This window comes from Lissotriton helveticus, chromosome 2_1 (assembly GCF_964261635.1).
Source record: "Lissotriton helveticus chromosome 2_1, aLisHel1.1, whole genome shotgun sequence".
Lineage (NCBI taxonomy): Eukaryota > Metazoa > Chordata > Amphibia > Caudata > Salamandridae > Lissotriton > Lissotriton helveticus.
In genome coordinates, this window is record NC_136059.1 from 1,153,256,155 (window position 1) to 1,153,278,795 (window position 22,641).

A 22,641-nucleotide genomic window follows, 5' to 3' on the forward strand; every position below is an offset into this window, starting at 1 on the left:
GGCCAGGTGGAGAGACAGGTCAGAGAATGTGCACAGTGCAGCAATGCGGACAAGACACAGACCACGATGCGACCCCTGTTAGGAAAATTCACCAACCCTGTAAATCCATGGGATGAGTTATCAGTGGACATATTGGGACCCATTTTAGATGCGCACAGTGTATCCAAGTATGCCATCGTACTCGACCGGTACTCCAAGTGGCAGGAAATTGAGATATGTGAGACCGTGGACACGGATGAGGTACTGGCCTTCCTCACTTCCACGTTTCTCAGAGAAGAGATTCCACGAGTCATAACTTGTGACATTCTACCTCAATTCACGTCTGACAAATGGAACGCATTCATGGAATGGAATGGAATAATGACCAAACACACCCCTGCTGGGAAGGCCTAGCAGAAACATTCAATAGGGTCATCATGGGGTCAATTCAGGCAGCAATCAACGCAGGAAAGAACTGGGAGGCAGAACTCAAGGGCACAATATGGGCTTACCGAATCACCCCCACCAAGACCGGTTATAGTCCATTCAAGATTTTAAGGGGCCGTGACCTTTTTACCAGGGACAACGTAGCATAGAAACAACGCACAGTACAGAGCAAATGGTCACCAGTGGTAGTACGCAGCAACCTGGAAAAAGAGCAAAAGATCTACACGGACCACTGCAAAAGAAGACACAACTTCAAAAAAACATCGCTGGAAAAAGGGGAATGGGTCAGAGTGAAGCTTGCTCAGTTGAGAAGGAAGGGCGACAGCAAGTACAGTACGTCCATGCAGGTACGAGAAATTTACGCCAGGTCTGCCCTTTTAAGCGACGGGAAGATATGGTCACAAGACAGAATGTCCAGGTGTAACAAAGTGATGAAATGGGCCAAGGCAGGAGCTACACAACCGGAAGAAAGCAATCACGGGAACCTGGAGGAGGAAGATGATAACGCGGACACAAACACCAAGAGGTGACATAACGGGCATCAACGCAGAAGAGGCGATCACCACCAGAACACAGGAGAATCCAGAAGTCACTGAGCGGCAGGCACAGCTAGAAGAACAAGGTGCGTGTGGTCGAAACACCAGGGACCACCTACAGGAGACACCTAATGATGCCCCACCCAGTGGCAGCAGAGACAATAGGACACGTCCACCATTGATTCACACCCCAACAGGCAGGACCGTGGTACTGCCAAAAAGGTACCATGAGTTTGACATGGGAAGTTAACCTTTCATATTCTTAAACCATATATAGCTGCAGTACCATGTCATTGTTGTAACTCTTGGCGGCATTGCCAAAGGGGGGAGATATGTAGTGTAGTGCTCTAGTGTTCTACATAGCGCCATGACGTAGCACGCTGGGAGCGTGGCGGCCATTTTGGGCATTGTCTTCTGAGCCGGAGCCGGAGCTACCTCCCGGTGCTCTCTGAAGTTAATGTAAACACTCAAATAAATGCCTAACACCCCACAGCGTGTCCGCCTTATGTGTGCCCCATGCACCTCTCTACATACTAACATTCAGATTAATTTTACAATCGTTAAAATAAGTCACGTCAAAACCTTGGCAGAGCCACCTACGCCTCTCAGCTCTATGAGACCGATACATTAAGTGACATTAAATTGACAGACAGAAACACCTATTATTTACGAGGCTTATAAATGATAAGGACTGGTATTAAGTGTGGCACAAAGAACAATCCATTATTATTGTTTGAGGCTAAACAAATGCTTAGCTTTGGCCATGTCGAACGGATTTGCGGGGCTGACTGAAAAATGGGGGATGATTAGTGTCACCACTTAGGGAAGGACAACAGTCTATGACTGTTAGAGACAAAGGTAAACTTACACATTTGTAAATTGATATGCACAACGAGATTTACGATGAGTGTGGACACTCCGCACATAAAAAGAGCTATCTTTTTATGTGTGGAGACTCGTATTAGTAAAGATGCTACCGGTAAATCCCTTTGTGAATAGCAATCAATCGTAAATTTTCACGAAAGTGTAAGTTTACCTTTTAATCAGGCCCATAGTGTACGGCACCACCGCCTGGTTCACTAGTTTGAAGGAAGACCTGAAAAATAAGGAAAGAGGTATTCTAGAGAACAGCTTTTCAACTGCAGTTGGCAGTACTTCTAGAGCTGGGCATCCTCTTTCATTGAGCATTGGCAGTGCACACTCTTCTGAGCGGTACATTGATTTGAAGTGCAACATTTCCACATGTCAGTTCGAGGCTGGGGTGAAAATGACAGCATTATTTACAGGTAATCATCATTACACAGCACCCCACTCCTACTTGTCACAGTCCCAAGTAATCACATTTAACCCACTTGTACAGACATGTTAGCAAGCAGGTAGGTTATAAAATACTCAAAACAATCCCTAAAGTTTAGTGAAAAGGGAGGCCACCACTGAACACCCTCCTGACTACAGAAAGCCCTAAGGACCCGCCAACCTGTTTGATGTGCAAGAGGACTGTGAGGATGAAAAGTTGAACTCAGTGTAATGAAGATTACCGTCCGGGCATTACTTCATCATCTACTATAGCCTTAGAGCCCACCTTAGCAGGCTCTACCGGCCATTAAAGGCTCGCTCACCATTTGGCGAGGGCCTTTAACAAGGGAGCAGGCCTTTAATGGCCGGTATAGCCCGCTATAGAGGGCTCTAACGCTTTTAGAACATTTTACACCTAAAGTGCAGAATGTTCTAATATGGTAAAACAAAGGCCTCACGGAGCCAGAGGGAATTGAAATCCCTCCTGGGCTGTGTGAGACCTTTTGTTCACAGCAATAGCTGTGAACAAACATTGGAATGTAGGAGCTCTGAGCTTCTATCAGCCATTAGAAGCCAGTAGCGGCTCCTGGAGAGAGTGCTGCGGGGCGGTGGGCACAGTGGGGGAGGGGCAGGGTGGGGGTAGTAAACTCCGGGTCACAGCTGACCGGAGTAATGTAAATAAATAAAACGAATTCCATTGTGTGCGTTACATCGCCATTTGGCGTTTCAGCACGCGCAATGATACTTGTTTTATTTATTTATTTATGTACTTACCTCCGATCCGCCGCGAGCCAGAGTTTACTACCCCCCACTCTGCCCCTCCACCGCCCCTCCGCCCACAGCACTCCCTCCAGGAGCCGCTACTGTTAGAAGCCAAGAGCACGCCATTGTTTTCAATGGAGCTCCCCAACATGCCATAGTTCTAATTTTCCTTTACAGAGTCGTAAGGAACAAGATATAGAAAGCACAAAGTTGGGTGCTGAGAAAAATAAGTTTACGGAGACAAGCAATGTAAGTACAGTTCTACAAACTTCAGAGAACAATATCAGAGCCGCGGACACCAAGGATAATGAACTGCCGGAGTGGAAGACACACTGCCGGGCCTGGTTCCATGGGTACAGGACCAGTCAGGAGTTACTGGGCTCCAACTGGGTCAAGCTGAGTTGTTTATCACTGGTGCCCTGAGGCTTCACTACCATTGGATCCCGTCTCATTGACCACTCAATCTACTTTGACACTTGACTGCATGAAGTTAGCAAGGCAGAGCAGTCTAAAGCTTACATCAGGCTGTAAGATTTCTACCACCTCACTCTAAGTACCCTTTGTCAATATACTTAATCATTCAGCCTCCAGGCTCTTACCAACAACCTAGATAGTTAATTGGGGGACAGGACCAGCCACTGAAATGGCAACAGGACAGAGGAAGTGGCCATTGATGCCTGACTGACATCAGCCAAAGAAAAGGGAGCCAGGACCTGCCAGGTCACAAAGTACTAGAATGACAAAGGATTCCTCTCCCATTCTAGAGGAGAACCTTTGGACGAAGCATACAAGGGGAAAGGCAAAGATAAAGCCCTGGATAGCACATCCACCCCAGCCTCCTCCATATTCCCCCTGAAGCAAATAGGAGTTATCAGAGAATCCTGTCTGGAGATGATGAACATGTCTGCCCTTGGAATCCCATACTGTCTCTTGATCTCCTGAAAGACTTCCAGATGGAAAGAGAAGTCCCTTGAGAATGCAAACATCCAACTCAGTGCATCGACCTGCACAGTCTCTGAACCTAGGAAATACACCTTTTGAATTGAGTGCAGGTGAGTCTCTGCCTGTATCAACAGAGAATGTAACTACAGAGCTTAGAATTGAGGCTTAGTGTTGCTGCCTGTTGAATTATGACTTTGTCACATGGTTGTCTGCACGAGCCAGCAGGGCCTTCCCTGCGCTATGCAAAACAAAGGACTTCATTGCCATTCAAACTGTCTCCCATTCCTATTTGTCGTAGATAAATGAAGTCCAGATGTAGCCAAGTAGTAAGTTCCAAGAAGGTAGTTTATTAGATTAGGTTACAGTTGAAGATAGAAGGGAAGTATGATGTATAGTAGATGTAACATAGCCCCACCAGGAGTAGCCTCCCTGCTGCTCAGCCTGCATTCACCAACTGGCACTCCACACATAACCAAGCGTTCCGTGACATAATCTCACATTACAGCACTCATCCTGGCTGAGCAGTGGGGAAGGAATGAATAAGGAACAAGAAAGAGGACAACCAAGTCACAACATACCCCATTTTCATACGGAAACAAATGACAAAAATAAAGAAATGAATAAAAGAAAGCATCCAACCAAGAACAAAAAACACGGAAGCAAAAAGCAAGGAACATATCTTGAGAAATATATAAACAGCACTTTCTGCAGATATAAAGGATGCAAAAGTCATCAAAAGCATTAACCTCATCAAATAATAAACATTGCGGAAGAGATAAGGCATAAACATAAATTAGATAAATTATGAAACAACAAATAATCATCAAACAAATGACATTGAAAACACACTCACCCATCCCCATTCCTCAAAAGGGAAGAGAAGGAAGTACACCACACACAATTTTGTACGCGTGACATGAACTACCGTATAAGGGCAAAATACGTAACACTCTTGTACACCTTATGTCTCAGGCACTCATACAAACTATGCAACAGGCATGACTTAACGTCACGGGCAATGCACACAGTACATCGTAGATACTAAAGCAAACAACCCCATAGCGCAACAAAACAACGCTGTACACCTGATAAGACGGAGAATCTCAGGCAAAAATTCAGAACACATAGAATTCTCAGTAAACTCAATACCGTATACCTTACACAGTACACCTGAATGGACCAAAAATCTCCGGCAAGACACTTCGGAGAACACGACGCTTCACGCAGCACAGGAATGTAAACCGTAAAACTTAGTATCAAGCACACATAACTATGTAGTAACAGGGAGTTAGACCAAACACACAAAGAAATTCAACACCCACACTCAGCAAAATACGAATAGACATCATTAAATTCACAGCACATAACAATGCATAGATTATACTAATGCAGAAACATATGAACTATGACATTTTAAAACTGCGTGAAGACATTAGAATATACCCAGCAAGAGCTAGGTTCAAAACATGTGATAACTCCAACAGGATAGCATAACAAAACCATGAATCCAGTGAGCGATATCTCACTCAAAATGATAGGAACAACAACTGCTCCAGTCTTACCAACATGTACTGACAGAAAAAAAGAACGGAGGCACAACAAATCCAGCAAGGCTGTAGATCCAAACCAAGACGTGAAGGAGAAGAAGACTTCAAGTTACATTTGGTGTAACCGGAGAGAATGCCAAATCGCAACATCAGCAGGATTCAGTTTCAACACCGAGAACAGTATGCTGCATGAAATACAACTGAACTGTAAAGTCTCACCTGAACTTCATATGGCAGAACAAATAAAACGATTTCACAATCAAATTCCACATGGAGTATCTAGAAGAAGAGACAAGTTCTCCATTGTCGCGATGACGTGCGCTGCAGCGGCTAAAGTTGGAAGAGATACGAGATACCAGCGCTTCTTTATAAAGTAATGCACATAACACTGGGACAGACCGGTATTGCTTACTTTTGTCAGAAAACCAAAACTGAGGCACGTTCCATCAAAATATCAACTCCAAATTACCATCCAACCCTAATATCGCAGTGAAAATATCATGATTATACAAAAATAATGGACAAAAATATTAAAGGTAAGTATATATTTTTTTATAGTTTATATTATTGTTCACTATAGTATCATTTATTATGTTGTTTTATTGTAAAGTTCTATTTCTTTATGTTATTGTGGTATTTATTAAATAAATATTATAGTAATACATTGCTTTTGGTCTATTTGGTTTATTAAGGGATTTGGTGGGTAATATTTTTTTTACTTATATATTAATTAATGTTAATTGATTAATATGTGTAGGGACGGGGAAGTCCTCTGCATGGCAAGAGACGTGTACCTCTGCCCTGAGTGCCTAACTGTACTGCTGTCTGGATCCCTAATGCTGATTTGTTTGTTATAGGCGATCACAAATCATGTATGCGCACAATGACATCGGTCTGTCTCCCAGATTGCAGGCTTGTTGGACCACTGCATGGGTTGATCACCTTTGGAGGGTTGGGAGCAGGAACAGGAGTTCAGGCCCTGCGACTAAGCCCACTATGCACAGCCAAAGGCTGTGTGCGGTGGGGGTTGGCTGCCTGCTGACTCTTGAGCACAGAGACTCGCTGCAGCCCAGGCCTTGTTTCCAACCCCCGCTGCTCACAGTAAAGGCCTTGTGCTGTGGTGCAAGCCATCTACAGATGGTTGAACAAACGGCCAGGACAGAGGATGCGCAAAGCTAGATTTGGCTGCCTGCAGAAGGTTGGTTGCATAACTTGCATATAAAATATCGTTTTTTAAAACAAGTATGCATGAAAACAATACTATGGCGTAAACTATATATGCAGCTGCGCAGAGTATGATATACTTTTCTTATCATTGTTGAGGGAGGGTAGGGACATTATGACTCACTAGAGTCTTCACCTCTCATGAGTCATGGCCCCTGCTACGCTCAACAATGGAAATACATTGCTTATTACACACTTTGCACTCCATACATCCTTAGCGTGTGTGTTTGTTAATACTCAAAACTAAAGTTAAAAGGAAGTTAATTTTGACTAAACTGTATGCAGTAGGACCAACAAAAAACTTGAGAAATTTGAAGGTTATGGTGCTAGCTTCACCTCATGGACCAACCATATCGCGCTAAATCAACTTTATATCCCAACCCTATTAATAGTTAATAAAGCTTGTGATTATATGTGTTTTAGAGACAACTTGATTAGGTTAGTTTTATAATTGTTCAAAATTGATAATGGTTTAATAAAGGTTTTGAAGAAACACTTTATCACAGTGTTAAATAGTGGCTATGTGGGTGAATAATAGTTAGTATATTGGTATATTTTAGTGGTGGTGCAGGGTATGTTGGTAAATGCATATGAAAATGCATGTCTCTGGATTTACAATGGTACATTTGTTAGTGTACAATGTAGATGTGTGGGCACATGATGGTGGCTGTGTCATCTGTGTTATTACTTGAGTAAGCTTGCAATAAGTTAATCAAATTGTTCATTTATTGTCGTGTAATGGTGTGTGTGGATATGCTTTGCTGGATGTGTGACATGTTGCTGTTATATACACATGTGATGAATGTAGGCCTATGAACAAGTCTGTGTGGTTCTCTGAAGTGATTCACATTCTGGTGTTTGTGTCCATATATAATGTTGCTTCTGCTGTAACATATAATGTTGGGTTGAAGTCAGTATTATTGTGGGTATGTTGCCATATGATGTATTGTCGACACAGGTATGAAGGAGGATTGCTTCATTGTGTGAAGAAAGATATATCTGGGGATCCGAGAAATCTAGGGTCAGATGTAGGTAGACAAATTGCGATCGCAAACACAGAAATTCGCAGAATTTCCACGTTTGTGATCGCAAATGACCCATGTGAAATGTAGAGACAGATAAACCTAATCGCAAAATAAAGAATTGCTAAAAATAAAGGAAAACAGTTATCGATTCTTTATTTAGCGAATATCTAACACCGACTCTCTATTTTGCGATTCTCTAAATAAGAAATCACAATACAAATTCGCAAACGAATATATCAAAAGTCGCAAATTGTGATTATTTGAAAAATCGCTACTTTGGAGTCGCAAATTAACACTGACTCAAAGCAGGTGGTGTCCAGGTGCGCTGCATATAAACAGCCCCAGAATGCATCTGCGGGAACATAATGGCGGCCCTCTATGTCATTGCAAGGCAGATGCGGATGAAAGCAGCAGCACTAAGGATCTGGCAACGACAGGAACGCGTATACAGAGTGTGCATTACACTATTCCAAATCACAGAGGCAGAAATCCACGAGAGGTACAGGCTTCACCCCACCACCATCCTAGACCTGATAAGTGACCTGTACCCAATCCTGGAGCACCAGACACCAAGGGCGCACACAATACCACCACATGTACAGGTACTTTGTTGCCTGCACCTACTTGCATCAGGTAGTTACCAGGGGATTATAGCTGTGGCTGGTGGTGTCTCACAAAGTTGCCTGTCCCGCTTTTTCAACACATTCCTGGATGCCATGATGCAAAGAATGCACCACTATATCCGGTTCCCCAGCACACAGATGGAACTGCATAAGACAAAGATGGATTTTTATCAGAAGGCCTAGTTCCCACATGTTATAGGGTGCATTGATGGGACACATATTCCAATCTGCCCCCCCTCTGCTACTGAGTACATATATCGGAACCATAAATCAACACATTCAATCAACGTACAGGTCATTTGTGATGCGTCTCACATCATCGCCGATATTGTAGCAAAATTTCCAGGGAGCACGCATGACTCCTACATTTTCAGGAACAGTTGAATCTATACACATCTGGCTGGGGGTGAATTTGGAGAAGGATACCTGCTAGGTAAATCAATGTGACACAACCTGATGTATACCTTGGATGTATCTGTTGTTGACTGTAAATAATGTGTCTTCCTTTACCACTTAGGTGATAGCGCATATGCGGTGCAGGCATATATCCTGACTCCATACCTCAGCCCATCTACCTCAAGTGAGAGGAGATTGAATGTGGCCCATAAATCAATGCAGAATGTGGTGGAGCGTACATTGGGACTCCTGAAAAGCAGATTCCGCTGCCTCCACAAAAGTGGAGGTGCACGGCAGTACCGCCCTCTGATCTGCTGCAAAATAATAGCAACATGTGCCATGCTTCATAACCTGGCCACAAAGAAGGAAACACCCATGGAACTCACTTAATCAGAGGATGAAGAATGTCCACAGCCACTGCACTGCACAGCAGGTGTCGTAGCAGCGCCAGATGGGAGACACAGGCGGGCAAAGATCACACACAACTATTTCTGAGTAAGTAATGAGACAAAGCGAGTAATTGCAATTGTGTAACAGTGTTTTATTGACCTTACATCAGGCAATAGGAATGCACACCGCCGCACCATATTGGCCTCTCAGTGCCTCAACAATCCCAGCATGGCATCGATACACTGCATGCTCATTGTCATCCCTTATCAGTTGGTTACATGGGTTATTCACCCATCTCCCAATGTCAGCTTAAGCATGGTTTCATTTCCTGCGGCCACGCACAGCACTGCTCCGCTCACTTTGCACACTGCCCTCCCTAGAGGACTGTCCTGCGGCTGGACATTGCCTTGCACTGCGCCTCCTGGACACTGCAATTGGTGGAGTGATGCTGCTGCGGCTTATTACCTCCTCACTTTCACCACCATCCCCAGACCCTGTGGCAGCGATGTGTATTGTCTGGAGCACTTCTAATGCAGTGGTGACAGTAACCAACCCCCTTGTGACATCCTGGCTGCAGTCGGCCATTTCCAACAGCATGGCCAGTGAGCGTCTGCTAAGGACAGAGATGGCATTGAATAGGCGGTTCACCTCCTTCGTGTACCCTTCCATGCGCTGTTTGTCCCTGCACCTTGCCCCATGTTCAATGCCCATTTTGCTGCACAACCAACAGCCTTACAGCCTCAGCCATGTCCTGCATGCCCTCTGCAACGTTGTTGTTCAGACCATTTATGCCCTCCTTCATGTCCCTCGTGTGTTTGTTCATGGCCACCCTCTGACGTTGCATTGTCTTCCCTTGCAGCAGCTGCTGCACCTTCAACATGTTTCCCTCCAGACCTGAAAATACACTAGAATCTTCACCCTGTGCATCTGGACTGTGTGCCCTTGGTCTGCGTCATCGAGCATTTGTGTGGCAACGCTCCATGGGTGACTGTGTCTCTGGAGTCTGTTCTGCTTCTTCCTGCATGGTCTGTGGGGCTCCCGTGCTCTCCTCCTCTGACCCCTCTATCTCCTGAAGGCTACCCACTGTGTACCTCCTGGGTCTCGGTGGTGGTAGGACATCTGCGGGTGACATGGTCTCTTCCTCCTAATTGTCGTGTCCCATAGATGACTCTTCTGACTCCCTTGCAGCAGTCTGGGGTGTATGTTCACCTGTGGGTACAGAATGTCAATGTACTGACTTGCCTTGCAGCATTTGTGTTTCAATAAATTACATGAATGCCATTCAAACTAACAGTCCTCAGCTTGCTTATTTACTGATGTGGGTCACATGCACTTGGGTTCAGTGGACTCACTGGTATTTTATGTGTTAATTAGGACTACATCTCCCCGTAAATTGATGGGGAATTTATCAGCAACAATCAATATGCGAAGAGGAACTAGACAGGGATGTCCCTGTTCTCCCTTGCTGTTCGCGATCTATATTGATCCAATAATTCGGAAGATTTTTGATGATGTCTTAATTCGTCCTGTGTCGGCTAAAGGTGGGGATACTAAAATTTTAGGATATGCAGATGATCTTGCTATCTTGACTGACTCCACCCAGGTTGCTCTACAAGAAATTGTTATTTTAACATCTCAGTTTGGCTCAATATCGGGCTATCATCTTAATGAAGCTAAAACTCAAATTATATGTAATAATAAAGCTAATCTGGTAGACCCCCTTGTTATCAATAAAGCTAAATATTTGGGGATAGAGATTAGCTCTAAAACTGAGGAGATAGTTGAGATCAATCTTAAACCGCTAGTCAATAAACTAGACCTAGATGCTCGTCGGATTAATAATTTACCTTTGACTTTAATGGGCAGATGTAATGTGGTTAAAATCATTTTCCTACCAAAGGTCTTATACTGTCTCAGAGCTATCCCCATACTGATTGACCCCATTTGGTTTAAAAAATTGGACCGGATTATTTCATGGTTTCTCTGGGCTGGTAAACGTCCTAGACGGGCTTTGAAATATATGGCTTTGCCCAGAGAAAGGGGGGCTGGTCAGTATCTAACTTTCAGATGTATAACTGGTCTATTACACTTAGACATATAGCACAGCTGTTGGATATAGGCTCTATAGACTGCTCAGATATCTTGATTTATCATTTAACTTTGGGGGACGAGGCACGGGGGCTTTTATTTAGGCACATCGATTTTGCTTACTTTAAAAGGGTTAGGTTCAAAATTCTTCTAGCCGCATTTAAAGTCTGGACGTCGGTCCGGAAAATATTTGATATCGGTAGATTTCATGTATATACACCGTTTTCTATGAATCCTCTTTTTCCTGGAATCTTTAAAGATGCTTACTTTAACGAATGGCTGACTCAGGGGGTTAATGCTGTTAGGGACATAATGGAGGATGGTGGCCTCTTGTCCTTCGAAATTATAAAACAAAAGCATTGGCTAGGGAATAGACAATTCTGTAAATATTTACAGGTTAGAGATTTTTTTTCAAACGGACTGTTTCTTGGCAGCATATCCCATTAGTAGAAGCTATTAATGGGAATCAATCAACTATATCGTCAATCTATAAACTTATGAATGCCAAGAGACCCGACGATTTGATTAAGCATTTTACCTATTGGCAGACAGAGGTTCAAGCCGGTCAAGGGGCCTGTGAAGATTCACTTTTTTTTAGTCAATCTGTGTTTATTTCCGCTAACCTTCAGGTCCAATGTTATAAGACTTGGTTTAATCTGTATATAACCCCGTTTCGAATTCATAAATGGGGAGGTACTGCGGGGATTAATTGCTCTCGATGTGGCGAATTAGCTGTTGACAGTATACATATGTTTGCCTCCTGCTCTTCTTTGATACAATTGTTGCATAAAATCGAACAGCGTTTAAGCCACATTTTCTGTTTTACAGTTGAAATGTCACCTCAGTTAATTATGCTCTGTGTGTCTGAGCAAAACATGTCTGAACCTGAGCACAAGCTCCTATTTGCTGCTATGACTGCGTGGAGATTGTGTTTAGCAACAGTTTGGTGAGACCCTGCACCACCGACGTTACATATATGGTTTAGTAAATTCCTAAGTATTTATAAATGGGAAATGTCTGTATATAAGAGAAGAGGATTTAGGGCCAGGAGGGATGGCGAGCGGATGTAGGAACCTTTAGGGAACAGGCTAAATTCTGAGCAATGAAAATTCTTTTTTGTTGGCCCATATTTATTTATATTTATATTTATGCACAATCCTGTTCCCCTTTTTGTTTGCTTCCCGGTTCCCCTGTTCGGACCCTCTGTGGGGGGGGTGGGGGGTTTAAAAAAACCTGAAATGTGGATATATGACATGTATGAAGTTTAAGTTTATTCTTTGTTTTTTTGTATGACTGTTTTACATGCCATGTCTCCTAATAAAAAGATTTATTTTTTTTTATTTAAAAAAGGGACTACATCTCCCAAGATGCATTGCTGGTTGTTAGTAAATTATGGCGTGGAGTTGGATTCATACTTGCTCATTGGGGATTGGGGATTTGGGAGGGAGGCACACCATGCTGTGCATTCATCTTACCTTGTCGGGTTGTTTCCTCTGGCTGAGCTGTCCGCGTCTCCAATGCCAATGATGGTCTCAGGCTGGATGGTGGACTCCAATTGTAGATAACAAGGACCCCCTGAGTTAGAATCAATTTCCTGGGTCAGGGCAAAAGATATAATGACAAATAACAACCCAGGCAAAACCAAAGTACGACAATGCAATGAAACCAGCACAAAAAATTAATTAATAACACTGAACTAAGATGAATGTTTGTAAAAACCAATCAAAATATTTATTAAAATTCAAATACATATATATAAGAATTAAAAAACATGTGCTTGTTTTAGAAAACAAATTTATAACACAATCAAAATACATAAAATACAGTTTAAAAAGATGGTAAAGTTGAGGTATTGACGATATCTTCAACGCGTTTCGACACTAGGTGTCTTCGTCAAGAAAGTACCATCAAGTATATTTTCTGAGTTAAGTAAAGATATAGTCCAGCATCAAACCGGTTATGATCAACTTGGAATACTTAGTTCAAACGGACATACATAGGAGGCGGCCAGCAACTAATTTATGGCATGAATGTCGAGAATATTAGCTTGTTGGTGTATCTCTTGTGAATCAAGTACTTGCTGGTGCATTTAATGTAAAATGTCACTGTAATTTCGGCTTCCAGCTATTTATCGATAGCACTTATTCTTCAACGTGGTGTCCAAATAAGTGTCTGTATGGATTTCTGTTGTTTTGTTCACAGTATCGAAAAAGAACACTGTTCTGCCTAAATCCTCGAAATTTTCTTTCGCTCCAATAGCTGTATATTTGAATATCAGACAAGATGGAGGAGGAAACGGGGATCAAGTCTCGCTACGAGGTTTGCAGAGACAGCACAAATCTTAAAGGGGGCTGCGGCGGCCTCCTCACAAGCTGGTGATGCCGGTCTGGACTCCACCAATTCTTTCAGGAGTGTTGTTTCTGGCGCAGTGTATGTTCCGCCACCTGTCTGATTAGCTTGTTTGAGCCTGTCAGTCAACCTGTCCTTGGCATGGGAGCGGAGGTCATATCAGCGCTTCAGCTCGTCAATGTAATGCTGGGTGAAACGAATGGCATTCATTTTTCCTTGTATTTCTAGGCATATCTTACGTTTCTGTGATTCAGGAACATGCAGAGATTTCTTCCCAAACAACTGGTAGTGAGTCTTTACTACCTCCTCAATTAAAACCTTCAACACCTTCTCGCTGAATTTGTGTTTCCTCTTCCTCTCTGCGAGCTCCTTTCCTTCTCCGGAGTGTACATATTTGAATTTGGTGTCTGCTTGGTAATTACTGTGCAGCTCCTGGGTGTGTGGCCCTGCTCCCTGACCCTCCCACAGCTGCTTCAGGCTTAGTGAAACAGCATGTGTCAGGCCACTTCCTGGTTTTGATGTCATCTGAGTGCACCGGAATAGCAGATTCGCTAATTTGCGATTTTTTAAAATTGCGATTTCGCAAATACCGATTTGGTAATACGGATTCGGTATTGATTTAACGATTATTACCGAATTTGTATCTACATCGGAGTTTGCAAGTTTTTAATAGTGATTCGGTAAAAATCGCAATTAAGAACTCGCAATTTGGTTTTTACCTACATCTGGCCCTAAGTATTTAAATATTTACGTTTTCTATTTTGTGCAATTTGTTGAAGTACCAGGTACTGTATAATTTGGGTAAGCGTTAAGGTTGAATTAGTTTAGTGCAGTTGGTTCATGAGCTAAAGGTAGGACCCTAACTTGCCAATTTCTCAATTATTTCTATTGCAATGCCACTATAAACATGTTATTCAACAAATGCTTCCTTTTGTTTTTTAGGGAAATTCTTTTTTGTAATTGTGATATGAATAACAAAGGGAGGAGCATTTTTGCATGTCAATTTGTTAAAGAGGCACACACATTTTGCAATTTGAAAATAAAAATGATCAATAATAATATGTGTGAAAATACCTCTTTTTGTATGGTCACCCCCATTTTTTGTGTACTGGAACTTTTATGTCATTGGATAGGGTGGTGTCAAGAGCCACTCCCACCCACTCGCTTGGGAATCTTCCAAAAGTGGTATCCCACCCACAGCTCATCAGAACACATCTGGACATGAGGAAGAACAGAAGAGGACTGGACCTGCTGTCTGTGACCTCTGGGGAGAGCTGAAGGGCTGGATCTGCTCCCACTTGTACCCAGTCTGATAAGTGAGCTCCGAATGTTAGTTAGATGACCTCCTATGTGGCTACAGGAACACAACAAACTGCAAGAAGCCTTTTTCCTAGAATGCCCAGCTGACTTTTAGACACTAGACCTGAATTAGACTTTGCTGGTGGTCCCTGTTCCAGTGAGCCCTAGACCCTCATTAGGGCCTCATTAGGATGGCAGTTGGACTGACGTCCGACCGCCATCCTTTCGGAAACGGAACCACTGACTACATGTTGGCGGTCCCGCCTGCTGAATTAGGATGTGACCGCCACCACGGCAGTCGCAATGTCTATATTGTGTATTGCGGCGGGTGCTATGGGGCTGCAGCACACACTGCAGTACAAAAAATTGACATTACACATATCCCCGCTGAATGTGGCAGGCACCATGCAGTGCCTGCTACATCGTGCAGGAATATGTAGAGGGGCATCACCCCCCAAGTCCCAAACCTGAGGTCCAGGGATGAAGGGGGGCCAACTACGGGCCCCCAATGTCCCTTTCCGCCAGGCTTTCCACGGTGGGTTCACTGCCATGAATGGGCTGGCGGAAAGGAACATTGTAATACCTACGCCACCATTGTGGGTATTACTGCTCCTCTGACGGACCGATGGGCTCCTTGATCCTCTGTCAGATCCATGGCGGTCCGTCTCTCCGACCACCAAAAAAACGCCCACCATCATAATGAGGGGGACAGTAACACAGTCACTGATAGCTGTAAAACTGCCACCAACTGCCACCATCATTATAAGGCCCTAAGTGCTTTCCCTTAGGTGCTGGGAGCCTTAAAAGAGACCAAGAAGAACTGCTCCAGAGAGCCTGAAAAGTTAGGACATACAACATTTTTGAGCTTCAAAAACCTCAGTAGGACCTCGCAGCAAAGGTGTCTGTCTTCAAGATGCTGGATACAGCTTCCAGGCTTGCTCAGCTCGAGGACTTTGAGCTCCAAAATAGATTCCAAATGTAGAAATCTTGGCCGGGTGAAAAGCTGCAAAAAGTATCTGACTGACAAGAGGACTTATGCAAAAAGAACAATTGATGAAGAGAATGCAGAGCAATGTCATACATTCACCTCAGTACAGATATCTGGGCCTAAATCCATAGTTTTTTGCCCACCATGCCATTCTAGTTTGAACCCAGCCATATGCAAATCAGTCTTGACCCTGCACCCAATTGGAACAGTCCAGCCCGAACTGCCAGACCCGGTACTCCCTGGACTGGAAACAGGTATCCTAGGACCGGTTTCACCCCTCATCAGACAGTGGCATGGAGAGCAGGGGACCCACGGCTGGGCATACCTGTCCTACTCGGGGTGACAAATGCAAAAAGAACAATTGATGGACAGAATGCCGAACGATGTCATACATTCACCCCAGTACAGAGATCTGGGCCTAAATCCATCATTTTTTTGCTAATTGGTTTCAATCAACACTTTGCCACTGGATTCAAGCTGGGCTGGCTGATGAGGGCTGTTTGCCCGAAAAAGGTCCCAGGATGCTTGTTTCCGGTCCAGGGAAGACATGGCATGGCAGTTCGGGCTGGACTGTTCCCATGTGGCTCAGGGTCCAGACGGATTTGCTTATAGCTGTGTCTGAACTGGGGTGGCGAAGTGAGCTAAAGAACGATGATGGATTCAAGCCAGATCTGTGACTGGGGGTGAGTGTCTGAAAAGTTTCAGCGCTCCGTCCATCCTCTCGTTGTGTTTACTTTGTTCACTCTACATTGGCAGGGTATGCCCAGGCATAGGTCCCTTGCTCACTTTGCCACTGGATTCAAGGTAGCCTGGCTGAGGAGAGCTGTTAGCCTGAAACGGGTCCTAGGATGCTTGTTTCCGGTCCAGGGAAGACCTGGTTTGGCAGTTTGGGCTGGACTGTTCCCATGAGGCACAGGGTCAAGACTGATTTGCATATAGCTGTGTCTGAACTGGGGTGGCGAAGTGAGTTAAAGAATGATGATGGATTCAACCTAGATCTGTGACTGGGGGTGAGTGTCTGAAAAGTTTCAGCGCTCCGTCCATCATCTCCTTGTGTTTGCTTTCGACGAGAGGACTTAGGTAGCTGTGAAATGTGCATTTTCCCACTCTGAGATTTTCCTGCAAAAACCAATAGCTCCAGCGGGACCTAGTCCGGCAGGTATCCGACTTACAGAGCACCTGATATGGCTTGCAGACTTGCCGTGCTGAAGAATTTCGACTTCCATTTAAGTCAAAAGGTCAACGTTTAGTCCCTGTTGGGGTATCCGAAATCCACTCCATCACAGTTGCCCTAAAGTCGTGAACAGGGACGCCTCTTTGGCATTTTTTTTTCACCATAATGCACCATAATATGTGGCTTTCACATATATTTCACTGGCCGAAACACGTCATGACGTTAACACAAGAGAAATAATCACACAAGTAAGAGGAGTTTGTGCATTCTTTTTCGCCGTAAAGGAGGTTAAGGAGTGCTATACAATTGAATATATATATATATACCACCGGGTAAATCTGGGTAATTATAGATAGGACCACTTTACCATAAGGAAAGCATTTTTAGTGTTGCTTATAACTTTGGCGCTGTTTAACGAATTATCACAAAACTCTAAAAAAAAAAAAAGTCTTGTCTACCTCAGCTCTTTCCAGTAAAGTTTTGGTTGATCCATCCAGTGGGATCCAAGAAAAAGGGTGGGGTCCCAAAATACATTCTCCAATTTATTTTTCAATAGGAAAATTGGACAGTTATAGCACAAAAACTGCTGAACAGAATTGAACCAAATTTGGCAGAAAGCACGATTTTGGTCAAGAAATCATGCTTTTTGTGATTGGATGTAAATCCGTTCAGTAGTTTTTGAGAAATTAAGACTCAAACACATTGAATACTTCACACTGCGAAGGATCTGCAGGGCTGACAGATCTGAAGATAAGATCGAACTGACTACCACCACATCAGCAAAGATGTAGCAGCAGCCATTTTAGAACTCGGGGACTGAGTCCCCAGTCCTGAAAAAAAGGTAAAACAAAAAAAGATATAAGGGTCCAGGGTAGGGATACCCTGCCCCCTAGAACTGGTGTGGGGGTCCCTGTGGGGTTAAACACTATTTAAAAAAAAAATACTGCAAATTTGAGGTAGATCTGGGAATCTGCAGTACATTTTTTAAGTGCTGGCTCCCGCGATTTAAATAAACCCCCTTGCCAGGATGAGCCAGGGCTCGAGGGTGGGGGGGGGGGGGACACTGCAATCAATTTTATGTAGGAGGTAGGCATGTGGATGCCCCTCTCCAAGCTTGAGGCCCTGGAGACCCCATCTACCGGGATCGCAATTGATATAATGGGGAGGGGTCATGCAGCCCCCTCGCTGTGTCTCTTAGAGGCCCTAGGGACCCCAAACCCTGGGGCCATTTTCAAAATAAAGGCGAAGGGGAGCATGTCACCCCTTCCTGAGCCACTCTAGGGCCCTGAAGACCTCACCCCCAGGACCCTTTGCAAAATAAAGGGGAAGGGGTGTGCAGCTCCCCTTCCTGAGCCACTGTAGGGCCCTAGGGACCCCATCCCCGGGGATAGTTGAATTTTTGGGGGCATCGGGTCTTCTCTCTGAGCTTTACAATAACTCCGGGGACTCTATTCCCCAGAGGCTGTTACAGCAGTTTGCAGGGGACTCCCATCTACTGGGACACTGCAGTTCCCTGCACAACTTTGCTCCTGTCCGGCCGGGAACAGTGAATTATGCTGCTCCCGCCCATGCAGGAGGAAAGTAATAGTGCTGGCTGCCACCAACACCCAGTACAGTGCTGGCTAGGGAGCCAGCAGGGGGCATGAGAATTTTGGCCAGTGGGTGCCCTCAGTGGGCTTCGGGCACCCACCCATCAAAAATTTTGAAAGTGTCTGGATCCTGGCAGGGGAGCCGACAGGGGTCTTGGTCCACCCCCTTATGGCCCCCAATGAAATTTGGCCTGTGAGTGCCATGGATGGACACCCACTAAAAATGTTAAAAGTGTCAGGCTCCTACAAGGGGAACTGACAGTGGCTGCATAGGCCCTGGGGGTTCCATATAAGCCCCCAACATTAAGTGTAGGTGTGTGCCTCAGGTTGGCACCAGGGCACCCAGAACGTCTATTATTATTATTATTATTATTATTATTAAAAGTTAAAAAATAATAATACTAAATGAGCGGTAGGAGCAGCTCACTTATTATTCACTCCTCCAGGAAGAAGCACCTAATAACGCTGTAGGGCTTTTTCAAAGAATATATTTTCTTGCTGGTGGTGCAAGGTTATAACCAATCTTTTTTTTTTAATGTTTCGAAGGGCTGCTAAGAGGGCAGCAGCACCTCAGCAACATAAAAAACTACAATGTCCCAGTTCGAAATGCATCGATTAAAATCATTGGGGACTTCTTCACAAAAATCATTTTGGGTTGTGGGAAAATAATCTGAATGAAAATCCCACTCTTGTTAAATAACTTTGAAACTCCCAAGCGTCTTCCAAGAGGGTCGCAGCCTTGAGAACAACTGTGATAGTCACCTCTGGTTTTGAATCATTTGACTGGTTCTGGATGTTCCATTTAGGTCCATGTTGATATTGTTCACTCTATATGGAATCATCTTCACTTAAGTTGATGTTTACTGTTTTGTTGCCCAATTCACAGTTATTTGTTTTATTCATTTTTTGTTATGTATGGTATTTGAATTGAACATTTTTGTCTTGTCCTGTGGGGTATATTTGTTCATTGAAAAAAAAGTTGAGAAGCATCCCTTCTCATGACATATCTAAAGTTCATAATATGCTGTTTATAATATTACTGAATAAATTGTCAAATAAATACATGGGCCAAGGCAATAGATTTACTTGACCTGGTTTGTTTAAAGATGAAGTTTGAATAATCACAGACATTTTTTCTGTTATGTGAAACTTTTAGAAAGTTGGCATTGCCCCGCCTAACGTTTCTAAGGCCTCTCTGTGAGTGGCCAGTTGCTCTTGGGCTATTGATGGGTCCTCCTGAACCAGAAATCAGAACACTCCTGGACTTGAGAAGATTCAGAAGAAGGACTGCCTGGCTGTATAAAGATCGTAAATCAGAGCTGCTTGCCTTAAACCCAGGACCCCATAAGTGTCTTGAAGGGTCAATTGGTTGGCCTCTTGTTTGAGCTACAGGGACACAACAAGCTTTCAGAGGCCTTTCCTGCTTTTCAGCTGACCAGACCCAAATGGACCTGACATGGTCTCCTCTGCTGTCCTCTATAGAAGTGAGTCCTGACCCTCAAATGATAACCTAAAGGTATTGGACTCTTGACTGGAGTCAAGGTGTACTTCTCCCTGCTTAACTGAAGGTGTACTGAATCTGGCACAGAGCCATGCCGAGCCTCGTACTGCAGCATAGCACAGCTCTTGATTGGCAACTTCACCTGATCCAACGCATAGCCTTGCACTGTAACACCACACAGCTCCTGATCAGTAGCTTTATTGGATCTGACGCAAAGCCTTTCATTGCAACACAACACAGCTCCTGATTGGTGGCTTCACAGATTCTGATGCATCGCAACACGACGCAGCCTCATCCCCAAACAAGGACAGAAGGTACAACTCGTTGTCAGCCGAAACTGGTGCAGTGCCCAGACTGTGCTCCATCACGGTCAGCCTGAACTTTTAACTTTGTCCAGATACCCACAGTTGGCACTTTGTGCCGTATGGTGCTATTTTTACCTTAAATTAGGAAAACTCATAACTCTGGTTATACTGATTGTATTTGTGTTGTTTTGGTGTCATTTTCTTTATTAAAATATTCTCTATTTTCATAAATTGTTTGGGATTTGTTGTGTTGTGTCTTCACTTTATTACTGTTTGAGTGTTGCAAGAATACATTGCATATTGCCTCTAAGTTAAGCCTAACTTCTTTTGTGTCAAGCTATCAGATGGTTAAGCACAGGTTTACTTGGTGACACCAGGGGAGTCTTGTGTTTTTGCCATTCTTTATTTGGTTTTTTTTGGGGGGTGGGTCCAGTCCCACACAGACTTCCCACCGCTTGCCATATTGTTGACACAGGACGACCCCCAAGGCTTCTGCGGCCCTGTCGGTTCCCCGGCCAGCATCCATCCTTGGGTGAGCTGGAGCTGGCCACTCCTGGGGTGCGCTGGAGCTGGCCACATTAAAAAAATGTGTTGGTGCCCCCCGCCCCACCCGCAAAAGTACACAGAAAAAATGGATGAATGCTTGAAAAAACTCAGTCACTAGTAATTACTCCAGCCACATACCAATCCATCGCTATTTTGCACACAATGTCACCTCAGTTTGGACCCAGCTATAAGCAAATCAGTCTTGACCCTGCTTCAGTTGGTACAGGTCAGGCCGAATTGCCAAGCCTGTTCTTCCCTGAGCAAGAAACAAGAAAACCGGGACTAGTTTCACCCTAGTAATAGGCTCATCAGCCATGTACAGGTTGGTTCCACTGACACTGGACCCACGTCTGGGCATACCCGTCCCACCCGCTGCACCCAGAAGTTACCTGCCCGTTAGAGGCTATGAGATGTAGAGGCTGTGGGAGAGCCACAGGACTGTGAAACAATGTTATTTGTTTTTTATTTAGGACCTGGAGGGCCATCTGTGACCCACAACAAAGGCCATGGTGTAAGGGTATCCCTACTACCCTGCCTTTCCTTTCTTACAAATATTTTTAGGACAGAGGACCAAGTTTCAGAATTCTGTAATAGCTGCTGCAACAATTGTGTTCATGTTGTCCTATCACAGCACTCGCTCTAAATAATCCCCCTCAGTCTCAAGCTTGATTTTTTAAATTACGGACCAACTGTCACTAGAAATTCATTTTGAACCTTAATTTCTCCAAAACTACTGAACAGATTTGTACCAAATCACAAAAATCAAGCTTTCTGGGTAAAGATCTAGCTTTTTGTTAAATTTGGTGCACTGCACTTCAGCTGTTTTGGCTGTAGCGCAGTCTAAAATTCCCAATGGAATGTGTGCGTGTGTGTGTATTGTACACCCTTAAATTGATATATCAACTCAAACAGTTCAAATTAAATGAAACATAATCGAAAGAACATAGTGTAGTAAGTCCCTACATTATCAGCCCTCCATCCAGAGATTCTGGAGTACTAGCTTGATTTGACCAAAATAAACTCTCAACAGTACTCTCAACAGCTAGAGGCAATACAATGCTCAAACATGGAGGATGAGACATAAAAAGTAAAAGCCACACTCTCTTCTCAGTCAGGTCTCTGAGCTCAAGAGGGGCCGCTAAAGTGCACCTCTCTTTTGGAAAGTGACTACTAAGAGACTGGTAGTGGTGGCACCATTATTACCAATGTAAGGAACTGGCCCCTTTTGCCTGTTGCCTTCAGGGGATAGATGCCTACAGACTTATCTTTTCAAATGATCCATAGCCTCCCTCTACCAGGTCCTTCATTCCACCCACTGGGCGCTCGTGTAGATTTAGATTAAGTCTTCACTGTGCATGCATGAATTATGGGGAGCGTGGAGTGTGTGTCGTGCTTTGCTGTCTGGGAAATGGAATCCATCTTGGAATTCCTCGGCATAAATGGCTCACAAAATTAAGTCCTTAGATGAGGCTGGCCAGGTTGCTTTTTTTGGTCTGCACAGCAGGCCTGGAAGATTCCTGAACCTTCTCCATAGATGTTTAACCTTGCTGGGCACTTGTGGCTGGTACTCAGGGGTGAAATATGCTCTCTTTTGTCTCACTTGGGAATGAGCCTTGGAACGTTCCTGCCCCTTCC

General features: G+C 44.1%; 1 long non-coding RNA gene across 3 annotated transcripts in view; it reads right to left on the bottom strand.

Moving 5' to 3' along the window:
* The window catches only part of LOC144818513 (uncharacterized), a 65,149-nt gene that overhangs the window by 29,270 nt on the left and 13,238 nt on the right, over positions 1-22,641 (bottom strand). Inside the window, exons 1-2 of one of the 3 annotated variants that reach the window (XR_013607128.1) lie at positions 12,731-12,850; positions 10,259-10,376 (exon numbers count right to left, since the gene is read on the bottom strand). The exons of 1 other annotated variant lie outside the window; for it this stretch is intronic. This is a non-coding gene — a long non-coding RNA (uncharacterized LOC144818513). Of the gene's footprint in view, positions 1-5,524; positions 5,621-10,258; positions 10,377-12,730; positions 12,851-22,641 lie in introns of those variants that run through there. One more of the 3 variants, XR_013607130.1, reaches the window with a different exon arrangement.